The 14,116-nt window shown below is 34.6% G+C and overlaps 1 protein-coding gene across 8 annotated transcripts in view; it reads left to right on the top strand.

Moving 5' to 3' along the window:
- The first annotated feature begins 4,395 nt into the window (after positions 1 to 4,395).
- Glys (glycogen [starch] synthase) overlaps positions 4,396 to 14,116 on the top strand; it is a 75,418-nt gene continuing 65,697 nt past the window's right edge. For 4 of the 8 annotated variants that reach the window (XM_089647792.1, XM_089647790.1, XM_089647791.1 and 1 more), the window contains exon 1: positions 4,495 to 5,005. The gene's annotated coding sequence lies outside the window, so the exon portion shown is untranslated. The other 4 variants (XM_089647788.1, XM_089647786.1, XM_089647787.1 and 1 more) reach the window with 4 other exon arrangements.

Below are 14,116 nucleotides of genomic sequence, written 5' to 3'. Positions count from 1 at the left end.
AACGCCAGGGACTGGTATTATAATAAAATAAAATTTTCTCAGAAGAGAGGATTATATTTAATTATTGGCTTCACTGTAAATAGAGATGTTGGTGAAAAATTTATACTAACTGACTAGTGTATACATGTATATTATTTTGCTCTAAACGAATGATTTTATTTGGTTTTCTTATTGAAATAGCCACTATAGTTATAATATAATATAGTTAGAATAACGTTCTTTTTAGCTTCTTTTCTACCTCTATTTATTCAGAATAAGACCCTATAATTTGAATATAATTTCGATGAAACTCATTCCGTAATCAAATAGATTCGAGCTTGATGAACAAAACTAATATTTCAACCTTAGCGTTAAATTGTGGATATTAAATTTATGTTGGTTATGAATTTCGTGTCATATTAAGAAAGAATAGGTTTAATATTTAAATCTGTATCAAACATAATCACAAGTACATTAAAAAAATCTATGCCGATTAAACTATGCGAATGCTTGAACGTCTAAATTATTATGTTAATAAATCCCAATAGGAAACCAATGGGCTTCTTGCAAGAATAATTATCTTAATAAATTAAAGAGAGTATTTCTCCATTTTTAATTATTACTCCGTTTAGCGATAAATCGCTTACAAATTATAAACCTACTTCTTTTACCCCCATAATCGTGCATTGATTGATATAAACTTACTATATCTTGGCTAGGTACTGTGGGGAGTTGTTTATTTATGGTACTGTGATATTACTAGATATTACTCTAAGAATATAGAAAGAGTTCAGCACAAATTTCTTAGGAACGTAAATTTCAAGTTGAATTACAATTGAATACATTCATTATGTCGATTTGATTAATCAATTGCATCTGATAACACTGTCTGACAGGATAATTATATCAGACCTGATTGCGTTACACAGAGTCATTAACAACTTAATTGACAGTCCTGCCATCGTTGCCACTATTAAATTCCATGTGCCGACTAGGAATAAAATACTAAATATTGTATTCTTCTGCAATACATGCACAACCAACCATAAGATACACTCACTAACCAATGGGATGCATGATCTGGGAAACAAGTTTGGGGGTACTATTGATATATTTATTGACTCCATCTATAGAACTAAGCGTAATATATACCAGCACTTTGTTGAATCCTACAAATTAGATGAGCGTTGGTAATGTAGTTTTAGTGATTTGTCTTATATGAGTAGTTGAAAATCAAAAGGTACTTAACCACCATTTTGACTTTTTTTGAGATTTAAATGCCAACACGTTCTCCTGGATCATAGCCATGTTTGAAATACTATTTCAGTGCCAAAACATGGTTAAATCCTTAGTTATAGCTTGTTAAAAATCGTCTTCAATTTCAAAACGTACTTAAATCCAAAATCGTTTGTTTTCAAAACGTACTCAAATCCAACAACCAATAAGGGCCATGGAATTGGCAGCCATATTGGTTTTTTAACCAATCAATGGGCTGCTTTCTGTGCAATGGACACCATAACAAGAAAAACGTTTTTTGTGAGTGGTTTTGAAGTTGATTTGGTCGTGATTTTTTTGAGTTATTGACGGTAATTTTGAAAATTAAACAAAAATGAGTGAATCAATTTGTTCTCCAGTTGTACCAGCACGCACTGGAAAAGGCAGAAAGCGTTTCAGGCGACCGGAAGAGTAGACAATCAATAAACAAAAAGTTATAAGATGAGTTCCATCATGCTACTAAGACATCAGTGGTGTATTCAAAATTTTATGGTTTTTGTCAAAAAAAAATTGTTTATATAATAATTACCTATCTTTTCTATATTTTATACTTCAGTGGAGTATTTTTATACTACCGAAGTAGGAATATTTCCTGTAGGAATATTTTCCGTGCCATATATATTTTCCTTCATTTGTGTAACTTGAAAGTACTAGTTTTTTTGGCGGTATTTTTATTATAAGCTTGAAAATCAGTAAATATGTTTATAATGATCCATTTATACCATAGTGTTATCATAATTTAAATACATTAGTGGATGTTTGATCATTACAAAAGGGCAATTATCTATCTACAACACTTGAATTAGGATCTAATGTCAATGATTTATTTACTTATTTGAAATTTATGCAGAGTTTCTTTTCTCTTAGGACCATATATTGGGTTCAAACAAATATTTTCTGCACACATATTTCTAAATAATATCCTTCTCTTATTTTTATATATTCTGTTCGATATTCGATATCCGTTACCCTGCAATCATCAGACAAAAGCACTCAACTGTCGCGCTTTGAGAATGGTGAATCTCAAGTAGAAGTATCAGGATTAAATTAGTATCAGGATTTAATGTATGAATCAATCATTTTGCATGCAAGGATTTCTGCATTGCATTGTTATTTTTGAAATAAAGTGTTTTCCATTTCATAGAATCTAAAATTTGTTTTTGTTTTTTTGTTTAATGTATACACGTTAATCTAACCTTTACAATATTATCATTTATTAAACCTATTTGCAAAAGTTTTTTACCCACGTATTTAAGGTATTCGCTTGCAAGGATTTCTGCATTGCGTTTTTTTTTTAATGTAGTGGTCTCCATTATACATGGTGTCCGGAAACTCGTAGTACAAGCTGGAAACTGGTGAATCTACATCACATTTGGAGTCGATTTTGTAGTATAATTTTTTTTGATTTGAGCTTTCGTTTTCGAGTAAATCGAGTCAGAAGTTGATTTTTTTTTTGATCAAATTCTTATAAATTATTACTGAAGATCAAAGTACCCAACTAATTAAAATTATTTAAAAATTTAAAAGTAAAACAAATAATGACGAAAAAATTTGAACCCTGAAATAGCCGAAAAATATATTTTTTTGGTTTTTTTTTTTTTATAAAAATGCTCAAATCAAAAAACTTTATGTTTATTTGGGTTCCCCGTGTGGTATACATTCTCCAGTTTCCGGCTTGCACTACGAGTTTCCGGACACCATGTATAGAATCTAAAAATTAGGATATTATATTTTTCTATTTTCCTGTGTCTTGTTCTCTTTCGTATTTTCGTTTAGATTATTATTATTATCTTCTTCTTCAATGATAGACAAATCGGTCTATTTTTATTATCCGCAGGTAATACTGTATTTTAAAATAAATAATGTTTGGCTTTAAAAAGACTTTATTTTTTTGTTAATATGAATTATGTTTCATCTATGCATATACAAATGATGTAATTTCTTCACTACACCCCTGGCAGAGAAGTATTATCAAACACAGTTTATGAATTTCAAAATGTGACTAAATCCAAAGACTTCACTTTCAAAATGTATCTAAATCCATGGTTCAATATCAAAATGTATCTAAGTCCATTTTTAAATATTAAATAACTAATTAATTATCTATCAGATTTTTATTTCAAAAACGCATTTAAAATGTTTTATTTTACCTTCATTTTTACAAAACATTTAACTTTACTTTATTATACTTAAATGCTATGAAACAGTTTTCTTGCTTTTGCCAAAAATTTGGTTCGTGGAGATAAGTACGTTTTGATATTAGACTACTCATATGTAGTATTGTTCTAGTGTTTATATTATTTTATGTTACTATTACACGTCTTGATAATATTGTTTCGTATTCAGTTTATCAGTTTACTTTTATATGATGCTTTATTTTTTTGTATACTTTTCGATAGCTCACTAGATATATTCTGTTTAAAAAATATATATAACACCACTACTCTTCTCCTAATGAAAGTAATACCCATACCGAAAACATTTTAACAAAACAAAATAGTATTATTTTAAAACTATTGAAGAAGTATATTATTTTGTTCATTTTCGCAATCTATTTAAAAATTATAGTATACGTCAGAATTAACATTATAATTAATATGTTATTTACCTATTGAATTCATGACGCAGTACTTTAATCGCACTTGCATGTACCTACGTCGGGTACCCGTGATTATCCTAATCGGTATTTTCTTTGATAACTAACGTCAGCGAAGATCTAAATGTTTATTATATACCAATGACTAAATAAAATACCCGCTATTCTCTAATCAATGGTGTATACCGTATACCATTAGGAATTAGAAAGAGGATATTTCCTACGTGATTTAAACACTTTCATTTCAAAATTGCCGGCGTCAGTCTACCATCCCCCCTTTTATATTCATATTATGTATGTAGTATGTACTAACAGATGACCAAAACAATACAAGAAGCTCCTCTATTTACAGGTTAATTAATATATGAATGTCGTTTAGCGGTTAAAACTATAACTAACGTGTTTCCTTGTTTGATTAGTTGAGAATATCGTAATAATGTTACTTCTTGCCGCTAGAAACGCACTTTTTTATATCAAATTTTACGAAAGAGCTTCTCGGTCTTGATTTTGTAGGATCTGTTTTCTGTTTACAAGGTGACCTTCATGAATCTTGAATGGATGGTTTGACATTTTTGTAACCTCACATTTCGTTGTTTATCGCCGAGTTTCCTTCTTATGCCGAAGTAAAGCCTATTTGCGTCCCGTTCGCCGCCGAGGGAAAGACGTGGCGGACGCCAAAGCATTTTTAAACCATCAGATTAAGAAAATATTATATCGGGTTCACCTTTAATTCATAAACTTCAGAGCGCCGGTTCGTGAACTTCAAAAATCCGATTCAAATAATTATTTAAAACATATATAGTGACGCGTGTTGAATCAATTGCAGTGTGTTTATTTATGACTTCGATACGCCAAGGTTGACGTCAAAATTTGTTTTTCACGGTCGCCCATTGAAATTATAATTTCGAAACTTATCATTCCCGTTTTGATCCCGAGTTTCATCAGGCAAAAATAGGCCTGTCCTCCGATGCGATCGGTATTTTCTTATTAATTTAAACGTTAACGCGACCATCTTTTCCTTTATAGCAATAATAATTTTATTTAATAGTGTTTTGGTGAATTTACAGAGTATTATTATTTTAAGAATAACTCAATCGTCTATCTAGAAAAAGCAGTGATCCAAATCAAAAAAGATTTCAACAAATTTTTAGTTAGGTAAGTCTTTTTTGCCACTTTTTAAAAGTAGATATCACCTTGTTCCGGAGTGGTAGACACTCTTGGGTAATTATGTATATAAAGTCCTTAGTGAACACCGCACAAGAGTTTCAACTGCTTCCGGAGACAGTGGGACAAGAGAAGGAGATGGGGAAGCGGAAGGTTGGGAAGTGCTAAGGCCATTTTCAGTAATATTTCCATTGGGTGGGTTGGGTGACTAAATTTAATACCACACTAAAGTTCCAACTGCTTCCATCTCTCCAAAACCAGTGGGAGTATGATATCCCCAATTGGGGTTTGTAGTGAGGCTTAAGTGAGAGGAAATATGAATGAAGTGGCAAGAGGAAGATTGAGAAGTACCTGGCTATACAGATTTGGTCACCAAACACGGCTAAAGCCGTTTCAAGCAATGTTGGTTCTGAATGGAAATATTACTTAAAATGGCTTAAGCACTTCCCAACCTTCCTCCTCCCCGTCTCCTTCTCTTGTCCCACTGTCTCCGGAAGCAGTTGAAACTCTTGTGCGGTGTTCACTAAGGACTTTATATACATAATTGTTTTTACTATTTTTCACCTCTTTGAAATCAAACACGCAATGCTTCGCTGCTTGGGCACATTTCTTCTTTTTTATCTCATTTTCTTATCACAAAAAAGCTAACATTTTTCAGAATCTTTGCAATGTTTTTTTAGATTTTATTTTAAATACTCCTAATCTGTGAACTTGGCCTCCTAGCCCATCAATTATAATTAATAAGTATTATACTTTATTATGCTTTGTCAGTACTTTATCACTTGTCTGGATTTGAAAAGATTATTTTTATATTTGGAGAATTATTTTCTATCAGTTCCAATTTTTTGATTTGGTTATTCTTGTAGAAATGTTTGTGTGTCACACTCCGTTATTTAACCAGCTGTTAATTATTGACTAACTGAGTCCCAACTACTAATCATCTTGAGCCAGTGAGACTATCGCATCCCCAATTGGGATATGTTGTGAGTCTGAAGGTGGCTATAGACTGAATGCTGTACAAATAAGATCCTTCAGGCGTAATATATTGCATAGATGTGGTAAAACCAAGTATGACCGTGTTGCAAATGTGAAGATTCCAAAAGTATGCAAGGCTGATGTAAACGTAAAAAATAAGTTTAAGAAATGAATGCTTAAATGGTTTGATCATGTAGAGCGGACGGACAAAAAAAGGAGTATGAGGAGATTATAATTTGACAGGACCGTAAATGATAGAAGTTTAGGATGCCCAAGGAAGAAACGGCACGATCAAGTGAATCTAATACTTGAGTCGGTTCGAACTTGTGTGAAAAATATAAATATTCGTATGGATCAACAAACACTGATTTTGAAAATATAAGTTTTATTGTATAAAATTATACACGGAATGAATAAATTGTCATTTAAAAACGGTTAAAACTGTAAGATTTAATTGCCCTGTGCTTAAGCGACTAAAACGACTTTTTGAAATTTTATCTGATGTTTAAATGATAGGTACTTGCCTATAAAATTACCAGCGGACGCCGCAGCGCTTCGCTATTGCTGATGTCTTTCTAAGGCGTCTCCGACATTCACTACTGTATACCACAACGTTATTGTTAAATAACTACTTTACATTGACTTTAATTCTGCTCCGCTCATTCCGGTGCAGAGATATTCGTTAAGTATTCCTTGGGCGTCCCCCGAGTTCTTCTACCATTCAAAACGCTCTCCAAGCACTCCTGGCACTAATAAGAACAAATGTTGAAGTTTTGCGAGTGTAAACATACGCAGGCTGTTAATCAGGGCAAGGTGTCTTTAAACCTCTCAAATTCTCATCAAAATATTACAGTTTTTAAATACTTTATTATAATAATTTTATTTTTTCAATTTCCATAAATTATTGCCAGCTGCAAAAATACTTGTGCTAAAAATTCATATAAAATTTCTATATTTTGTTTTTAATGGGAAATGAATCTGTAATAATTTAGATAAGTTCCTTTTCCGTATTTTTTGTAATTAACAGTGCATTAATTTATTGTGTCATTACACTCATTACATAATAATTTTGCACTCTTGGTTGCAAAATCGCCTACATATCACACTATACTATTTTAATTGTTAATATTATTTTTAATTTAATTTATTTTTATTTTTTTATTAGTTTTAAGCCCAGCCGGGCTTTAGATGGATTTTAACCCTAGAACAGAACATACCTAGTGAGCTATCGAAACTTATATACAAAGTTTTTAAAGCATGACATAACGTTGAACTGATAAACTGAATAGGAAATATTAGTAAAACATGTAACAGTAACATAAAATGATATAGAAACGAGAACATATAAGAAAAATTACTAAAACTAGATTACCAACGCTATTATAATTTGTAGGATTCAACATAAAGGATAAAGTGCTGGTATAGATTACGCTTCTATAAATGGAGACTGTAGATACAGGTGTACGGGGCTAAAGTGCGCTAACATCGGGGTGTGATTCTACATGAAAACTTTCGAAATTCCAACATTTTCAATTTAAAATTCCAATCAAATTCCAATTCAATTCCACTAGGTAATAAAGTTGAATTGTTTGTATGGGAAAAAAATTCGAAAAATTTATTTTTTACTTCTACCATCATGTAGAATCACCTCCCGGATTAGTGCACTTTTCCCATGGACACCCTGTATATTAAGGGTTCCCCCAAACTTGTTGCCCAGATCATGCATCGTATTGGTTAGTGAGTGTGTTTGATAGTTGGTTGTGTATGTATTGCAGAAGAATGTTACATTTTGTCTTCCTAGTCGGCACATGGAATTTAATAATGGCGACGATGGCAGGGCTGTCAACTAAGTTGTTAATGACTGTGTAATACGACCAGGTAACTGACATAATTCTCCTGTTCTAATGAATCGTTATGATTACTAGTAAATTATTTACCACCTTTACAATGAAAACTTGTTTAAAAACATGCCAGTATGCTAATTAGTTGTTATAATATTAATACGAAGAAGGCCTAAGAAATTTAATAATATATCTGGTTTTTTAGTATTTTTCTAAAAGTTATGTTTTTATGCCTAATAATAATTAAATAAACTGTAATAATTTTTTTTCGATTGAAAGAAATTATATTTGCACCCGCTCGCACACAAGTGGTGTGCTAATATAGACTAGAGTGCTAATATAAAAAAATGGCATTATTGCTGTTGTTGTAGCCGAAAACGTTTTTTATTTTGAAAATTCTTTTTTTTTGTTTGAAGATTTTCAGGAAATCAGTGCAGCGCAAAAAAACAATATTTTCGTTAATAAGTTAATAATCCTTTTGGACTAAGCAAAATCAATCATACTCAAAAGTCATGAGCCGCCACTGGTCCGGAGCTGCAAAGAAAGAGTCCCTTGAATCTATGCAGAAATGGGCAGTCCGTTAGCATTCCCAAATATTAGAAGGGAAATTATTTTCCTCAAGATCGTGTGTAAGTTAATCAGAGTTAATTTAAAAAAAAATCCAAATCACAGTCAAGCCACGGTAGTATAACCAGTAATTTTATTGAATAAAGATAAACTTGATAATGTATTATTTTTTAGTATTGTATGGATGAAATAACAATAGCTTATTAGTATTATATTATATTGCACAACAAGATAAAAATACTATGGTGCCATGTTTTCGGTGTCTAAGCCCTGTTTATCATGAAAAGATTGCACAGAGTCTTATCAGCTATTGGCTTCCAAATACACACTGATGATAAAATTAAAAGAATAATAATCATCAATTTAAAACATATGAAAAAAAATACACAAAGTAGTTTAGATTAGTTGGAGGACTGAATACATGCTACCACGGGATAAGATTGGCAACAAATAAAATAAACTGAAAATCAAAATGTTCACTAATGCTTTGAAGACAACGGAAAGAATGTTATGATTTTATAAAAAATATATATATTAACTGTCTGGCAAAGGGGCTTGCTTTGGGTAATAGTATGGTGTGATAACGGCTGAAGCGTAGTTGTTGAACAGCTTGGCAATCAGTAATCCAATTCGGCTGAATTTCCAAAAATTAGATTAACCTCCAGAGTGAGAGCGGCCAAGTTAACCATGGCTCCAAGCCAAAAAGCCCACCAGTGTCCAGGATAGGAAGTTGATTTACGATTGCCAAATTCTCCAAGAATCCAGATCATGGCGTTATTTGGTAAATTGCAGATCCGTCGTCCGTCAGTCCAGAGGTGGATCAATGCTCTCGGCTCTCGTACAAGGAATGAACTGCCGTACATGGAATGAACTCCTTCCCAGGTTCTGTTCTAGTTCTCAGGTTAGGAAACCGCAGTGTGTCATAATTCCAGTGTTAGAAATTTGGCCAATACACAATCTTTAATTGAGTAAATACTGGAGGTGCCACACACTGAAACCATAGATATAAATCGATTAGAAGAACACACCTTGATATAAATCCTTTATCTAACACTTAGTTTGGGGCTAATATAAAATAGCCCAAAGAAGCGAAGCTAGCAGTCCACAATATAGTGCTTATATCAACCCTGATCATACATGACTTAGCACTGAGTCATGGAACGGGCAGAGGAAGGATGAAGTAGACTAAATGCTGTAGAAATGAGATCTCTGAGGCATATGTGTGGTAAAACAATGTATGACCATGTTAAAAGTGTTATTAATAGGATTAATAAAGGGATGCTTAAATGGTTTGGGGATCTGGATGGGATGAATGAAGTAAGTAGTGTAAGGAGAAAATGTTACGCGAAAATCAATGGTAGCAGAAGTTGGGGGTATCTGAGGAAGACAAGACACATTCATGTGAATCAAATACTTGAGTCGGGCCATTTATTTATGTGAATACCGCACAAGAGTCACAACTGCTCCCAACCATGTGGAGCCAGTGAAACTGACATCCCCTATTGGGGTTTGTTTGAGGCATACAACGAAAGTGAATTTTCGATTTACGTAATTAAAAATTAAAATAGTAAAATTAAAAATATCCCAAATGCAGTCAGATTCCTCTTATAGTAATTAAGGTAAATCAGAAGGTTTTATTTAAAAATATTTCATATAATCCTTGTCCAGCAATTCCGAATAATTACCTTATTTTTAAATGATAATTTGAAATAACACAAATCTATCAAATAAAGTTTACTTGCACACATTGGGATTTAAACCCGCGACCTCTGGATTACCAGTTGATAGCCTTACCCTCGACCAAGGGGGCTATGTGAAGTTTCAGAATATTAGAAGAATATGTACAAATGGGAACAAAGCAAGGAGTTTGTGCCACACTGAGTTTTGTGGTGGTCCATCCTCTCTGCCTACCCTGACAGTTAATTAAAAAAACTTGAATTGAGTTATGCAATTTTTATGTGCAATAAATTCAGTTTATTTTTGTAATATTTATATTTTTTGTAATACCTGCATCAACTGTAAAGCGCCCCTGAGGTGATATCTCACAAAAGCGGCGCTATACAAATTGTCCAATAAATAAATGTAAAACTTCTGAAGTTATCATAACCTCAAATTTGGATCCATTGGATGTTGCCATAGTAATGAAAAAATTTTAGTTCCATTTAGATTTCAAAGGAACATTTATTGACACTTTTAAGGGCGGAATATATGAAATTTCACTTGTAATTGTCGAAGAAAGACGAGACCGACCAAAACGCGTCAGGCTGCTCCGAGAGCCCGACCTTTAAGTTGCTTAAGTGTACTAAAAACTAATTTTACTGTGACCAGTGTGGACGTAAAACGACTTTAAGAAAAGGTGACAAATAATTTTGTTAATCCTAAGATGTGTGAATTCCTGTGCCTATAATACGAGATCAGTGCTTTGAACATTCACCAGATGTGATCATCCCTTCGGCCCTTGCCCCTTGCCCCTCGTCCACCCGCACCAATACTGCAAACCCCGCTGTCCGACGCATACAGTGCTTATTCAGTGCCGTTATAGAATGTGGGCCATATGACATTGCTTAGGCCACAGAATCATCGTTTCTCGGAATCTACCCTGAACCCGCACAAGAAAAGAGTCATTTGGCGACTCATGCAACCCCTGCCGCAACCTCCGCTCCCCACCGCTCGTGCCCTTCCGCGCGTGGAATAATGACATCGGAAATGAAGGATGAAATCGGAATGAACCCGCGCTCCTTGGTTTGCTGTCTACATGGAGTGTTTTAAAACAATTATATAGTGATAAAATAACTATTTTTAGTGGTAGTTTATTTGTTAAGTTAAATGTTATATTAAGCGTATAAATATGTATTATTTGTTTTATGTGTGTAACGATATGATAAGTTGTATAATTAAGATGTTTAAGTAGTACTTGGAAGGGAATGGCCGACAAAGATGTCGATGAGGTTCGCTATCCATCACATCGCCAACCCTTCGGTGGCGCAAAGAGGAGGACGGAACGTGATCAATGTCGAATTGGTACATGGAACATTAGAGGAGGAATGGAAAGAAAGATGAACGAACTGTGTGATACTATGGTGAGCAAATGTTTGGACGTACTTTGTATAACAGAGAGTATGAAAAAAGGTAGCGGTACAATGCAGCATAATGATAGGCTCGTCATTTGGTCTGGGAGACCAGATACGGAGAGGGCTTGTCAAGGTGTTGCAGCGCTACTGTCTCCCAGAATGATTGAATGTATGTTGCAGTATGAATGTGTAAGTCCGAGAATAATGTGGATCAGATTTAAAATCGGTTTGACAAGGGTGTTTCTTGTTATTTGCTACGCCCCTGTTAATTCTGAAAGCGATGAAGTGAAAGATGATTTTTGGACTGGTGTGAATGTTGTAATGAGACTAAAAAATATGAACGAAAGGATTATAATGGCAGGCGATTTGAATGGGTGGGTGGGAATTAGACGTGACGGATTTGATTCGGTCTTAGGTATGTTTGGGGATAAAAGAACGAATGACAACGGGAACAGAATGCTTGAAGTATGTTTAGAGTGGAACCTGTTTGTGTCGAATACTTTCTTCGATCATAAAGGTATCCACCAATATACGTGGGAAAGAGGAAATGAGAGGTCAATTATTGATTTTGTAGTAATTGACTCTAGGTTGAGAGCTGTTACCGAGGACACAAGAGTTTTCAGAGGGGCTGAGGTCGAAACTGACCACTTTCTTGTAGTGTCGAGAGTAAACCTCTTTCGCGGTTGGCGCTCTAAAGTGAAAACGGTACCAGCTCCGACAAGAGTCAAAATAGAAAAACTGCAAAACGATAATGTGAGAAGTAAGTATGTGAATTGTGCAGAGATAAGATTGAATGCGAAGGAAATGGATGGTCTAAGCATAGACGAAACATGGAACCACATAAAAGTGTGTCTTTGTGAATCTGCTAGGGAGGTTTGTGGAATAAGTACGCAAGGTAGGAAGAAAGGTGATGCATGGTGGGATGATGAGATTAAAGCACTGGTCTCAGAAAAGAAGAAAGCATGGTTGTGTCTGATTGCGGCTGGCAGTGCTTCCAGCGAAGAGAAGTATCGAGCGAAAGAAGTATATAAGGAATGTAAGAAAAAAGTAAGAGTTGGAGTGAAAGAACGAAAGAAACGCCTGGAAGAGGAAGAAGGAATGAAAATGACAAACCATTTCCAAGAAAACATTAAGTTGTTTTGGAAAGAAGTCAAAAGGTCCCGGAGTGGCCCAGAAAACGGAAGCATGAAAGTGATAAAATCAAAAGATGGAAAAATGTTGACGAATGAGGAAAAAATAAAAGAGAGATGGATGAATTATTTCGAGGAAGTCTTCGAAAGCGAAGTGAATGACAGTGATTCCAGTGGCGAATCAGATATGAATGACGATGGAGTGAATGTTACCGAAATTAGCATGGATGAGATAGAAAGCTCGATTAAATGTATGAAGAATGGTAAGGCTGTTGGGTTTGACAATATTGCTGCTGAATATTTTAAAGGAGGTAGCCGTGTAATTCTCACATGGTTGTGCAATCTTTTTAACCAATGTTTAAAGGAAGGTTACACGCCTTTAGATTGGAGAAGGGCTGTGATCATGCCATTATACAAAGGTAAAGGGTCACGTATGGAATGTGGGAATCATAGGGCTATTAGCCTGCTTAGTTCAGTTGGCAAGCTGTATGGTAGAATTTTGATTGAAAGAGTAAGAAAGGAAACAAAGGATAAAATATGGGATGTGCAAGGTGCTTTCATGAGTGGAAGGGGGTGCATGGACCAGATCTTCTCATTGCGTATGCTCACTGAGAAGTTTCTGGCAAAAAACCAGAAACTTTTCTGTGCCTTTGTAGATTTACAAAAAGCATACGACCGAGTCGACAGGAAAAAGCTATGGAAGGTGTTGTCCAAGTATGGAGTGAATACGAATCTGATTCAGGCAATTGCGTCTCTGTATGAGGGAAGCGTTGCATGTGTTAGGGTAAACGGTGGTTTTACGGGGTGGTTTGATATCACAAAAGGTGTTAAACAAGGCTGCGTAATGTCACCGTGGTTATTCAATCTATACATGGATAATTGTATGCAAGAATTGAAAGAGGTGGGATTGGGCGCGAATTTGAATAATTTGAAAGTATGTTGCCTGTTGTATGCTGATGATGCGGTGCTGATTGCTAATAGTATAGATGATCTACAGTCTCTTGTGTCTAGGATGAACGAAGTATGCATGAAGAATGAGTTAATGATGAATGTAAGTAAGTCTAAAGTAATGGTGTTTGAAAGAGAGAGTACGAAAACAGTGTGCAATATAATTGTGAATGGGGAATACTTGGAGCAGGTGGATGAGTTTGTGTATTTAGGAAGTATGTTTACGAGAGATGGGAAGGCTGACAGAGATATCGAAAGAAGGGTAAATGCAGGTAATTCCGTTAATGGAGGACTAAACGCCGTAGGCGCTAACAAAAAATTGTCCAAAGAAGCGAAGTTAGCAGTCCACAACGGAGTGCTGGTACCTACCTTGATGTATGGAAGTGAGGCATGGAACTGGCAAAGAAAGGATGAAAGTAGATTAAATGCTGTTGAAATGAGATCCCTGAGGCGTATGTGTGGTAAAACCATGTTTGATCGTGTGAGGAATGTGGAGATCCGCAAAGAGTGCAAGGCTGATGTAAGCGTAATGAGTAAGATTAAGAAAGGGACGCTTAGATGGTTTGGGCA

The sequence above is a fragment of the Hesperophylax consimilis genome, chromosome 27 (assembly GCF_061612785.1).
Source record: "Hesperophylax consimilis isolate HC1 chromosome 27, BYU_Hcon_1.0, whole genome shotgun sequence".
NCBI classification, from domain to species: domain Eukaryota; kingdom Metazoa; phylum Arthropoda; class Insecta; order Trichoptera; family Limnephilidae; genus Hesperophylax; species Hesperophylax consimilis.
This window is presented reverse-complemented; position numbering and strand designations above follow the sequence as displayed.